The sequence below is a fragment of the Arachis hypogaea genome, chromosome 11 (assembly GCF_003086295.3).
Source record: "Arachis hypogaea cultivar Tifrunner chromosome 11, arahy.Tifrunner.gnm2.J5K5, whole genome shotgun sequence".
Lineage (NCBI taxonomy): Eukaryota > Viridiplantae > Streptophyta > Magnoliopsida > Fabales > Fabaceae > Arachis > Arachis hypogaea.
The window spans coordinates 100,628,593-100,631,554 of NC_092046.1; the positions used below are offsets into that span (position 1 = coordinate 100,628,593).

The 2,962-nt window shown below is 31.3% G+C and overlaps 1 non-coding gene across 1 annotated transcript; it reads left to right on the forward strand.

Moving 5' to 3' along the window:
* The first annotated feature begins 244 nt into the window (after positions 1 to 244).
* LOC112724740 (small nucleolar RNA R71) lies at positions 245 to 352 on the forward strand. The gene has a single exon (XR_003163889.1). It is a non-coding gene; the product is annotated as a small nucleolar RNA R71 (small nucleolar RNA).
* Positions 353 to 2,962: the final 2,610 nt, after the last annotated feature.

Genomic DNA, 2,962 nt, shown 5'->3' on the forward strand with positions numbered 1-2,962 from the left:
TCTTAGCCAATATGGCATTCAGAGTATCAATTTCAAGAACTCCCTTCCTCTGAGGCGTCCCATTACTCACAGGATTCCTTTCAGAAGTGTACATGAACTGGTTATTTGCAACCATGTCAATGAGTTCTTGAGCTTCTGCAGGCGTTTTCTTTAGGTGAATGGATCCACCTGCAGAATGGTCCTATGACATCTTAGATAATTCAGACAAACCATCATAGAATATATCCAGGATGGTCCATTCTGAAAGCATGTCAGAAGGACACTTTTTGGTCAGTTGCTTGTATCTCTCCTAAGCTTCATAGAGGGATTCACCTTCTTTCTGTTTGAAAGTTTGAACGTCCACTCTAAGCTTGCTAAGCTTTTGAAGAGGAAAGAACTTGGCTAAGAAAGTCGTGACCAGCTTATCCCAAGAGTTCAAGCTATCTTTAGGTTGAGAGTCCAACCATATTCTAGCTCTGTCTCTTACAGCAAACGAGAAAAGCATAAGCCTGTAAACCTCAGAGTCAACCCCATTGGTCTTAACAGTATCACAGATCTACAAGAATTCAGTTAAGAACTGAAAAGGATCTTCTGATGGAAGTCTATGAAACTTGCAGTTCTGTTGCATCAGAGAAACTAATTGAGGCTTTAGCTCAAAATTGTTTGCTCCAATGGCAGGGATGGAGATGCTTCTTCCATGTAAATTGGAATTTGGTGCAGTAAAGTCACCAAGCATCTTCCTTGCATTGTTATTATTTTTGGCCATGTCTCCTTCTTTTTCGAAAATTTCTATAAGATTTTCTCCAGAGAGTTGTGCTTTAGCTTCCCTCAGCTTCCTCTTCAGAGTCCTTTCAGGTTCAGGATCAGCTTCAACAAGAATGTTCTTATCCTTTTTAAGAAGAAGAGAAGTGTTAGTAGATAAATAAATAATTAGAAGGAGGTGAGAGAGAAGAATTTTCGAAAATAATTGAAAAGAAAAGAAAAATATTTTTGTTTTTAATTTAAAATTAAAGTTAAAATTTGAAAATTAAGAAAGGAAAATAAAATTAAATCAAATTAGAATTTAAAACAAATAGTTAATTAAAAAGGAATTTTGAAAAAGAGGAAGGTGATTTTCGAAAATTTAAATAGAGAATTAGTTAGGTAGTTTTGAAAAAGATATGATTGAAATAGTAAACTTTTAAAATCAAACAAAAAGTTAAGTAGTTAATAAAAAAAGATTTGAAAATCTAATTTTAAAAAGATAAGGGGTTAGAAAAGATTTTGAAATTGATTTTGGAAAAGATGTGATTGACATTTATTTTGAAAAAGATTTGAAAAATAAATTTAAAAAGATTTGATTTTTGAAATCAAAGTTGATTACTTGACTAACAAGAAACTAAAAACATATGATTCTAGAGTTTAAAGATTGAACCTTTCTTACTAGGCAAGTAACAAACATAAAAATTTTGAATCAATCACATTAATTGTTAGCATTAATTTCAAAAATATGAAAAAGAAATAAGAAAAAGATTTTGCAAATAAATTTTGAAAATTTCGAGATTATGAAAGAAAAAAATGAAAAAGATTTGATTTTTGAAAAAGGTTTGAAAAAGATAGAATTTTTAAATTGAAAACTTGATTTGACTCATAAGAAACAATTAAATTTAAAAACTTTTTGACCAAATCAAACCAAATTTTCGAAAATTTATGAGAGAATAAGGGAAAGATATTTTTTTATATTTTTTAATTTTTAATGAAGAAAGAGAAAAACAATGAAAAGACTCAAAACATGAGAATTCAAGATCAAAATACACAATGCATGCAAGAACACTTTGAATGTCAAGATGAACACCAAGAACACTTTGAATGTCAAAATGAACATCAAGAACCTATTTTTGAAAATTTTTAAGAAAAGGAAAACATGCAAGACACCAAACTTTAAAATTTTTAATGTTGAGACACCAACAAATTGAAAATGCATATGAAAAACAAGAAAAGACACAAAATAAGAAATTTTAAAGATCAAACAAGAAGACTTACGAAGAACAACTTGAAGATCATGCAGAATGCAATGCATGAATTTTTGAAAAATGCAAGAAAGAGATAAACATGCAATTGACACCAAACTTAAAAACTGACACAAGACTCAAACAAGAAACATCAAATTATTTTTGATCTTATGATTTTAGAAAAAAAAAATTTTTTGGATTTTTTCAAAAATTATTTTGAAAAGGAAAATAAGGATTTCAAAATTTTTAATAGGAATTCCAGGAATCTTGCAATGCTAGTCTAAAATTTCAGTCCAGGAATCAGACATGGCTCACCAGCCAGCCAAGCTTTCATTAAAAGCTCTGGTCCAAAATACTAGACATGGCCAATGGCCATCCAAGCTTCAGCAGATACAAATCAAGCATATAACAGCTGATTAGATGGGAGTCCAAGGGCTCTTGTGATGATAAGTTGAAATCTCGGTCCAAAGGATTAGACATGGCTTCACAGCCAGCCAGAATTGAACAGATCATCATGAAACTCTAGAATTCATTCTTAAAAATTTTGAAGCCATAGAATAATTTTATTTTTGAAAATTTTTTTTTCAAAATTTTTCGAAAATAAAAAGAATAAAAAAAACAAAAACTTAAAATTAAAATAAAATTACCCAATCTGAGCAACAAGATAAACCGTCAGTTCTCCAAACTCAAACAATCCTCGGCAATGGCGCCAAAAACTTGGTGCGCAGAAATCGTGATCGTTCATTCCTTGGTAACGGCGCTAAAAACTTAATACACACGTTCATAATCTTAGTTCTTTGTCACAACTTCGCACAACTAACCAGCAAGTGCACTGGGTCGTCCAAGTAATAAACCTTACGTGAGTAAGGGTCGATCCCACGGAGATTGTCAGCTTGAAGCAAGCTATGGTCACCTTGCAAATCTCAGTCAGGCGGATTCAAATGGTTATGGTGAATTGATAATTAAAATATAATTAAAATATAGAATAGGAT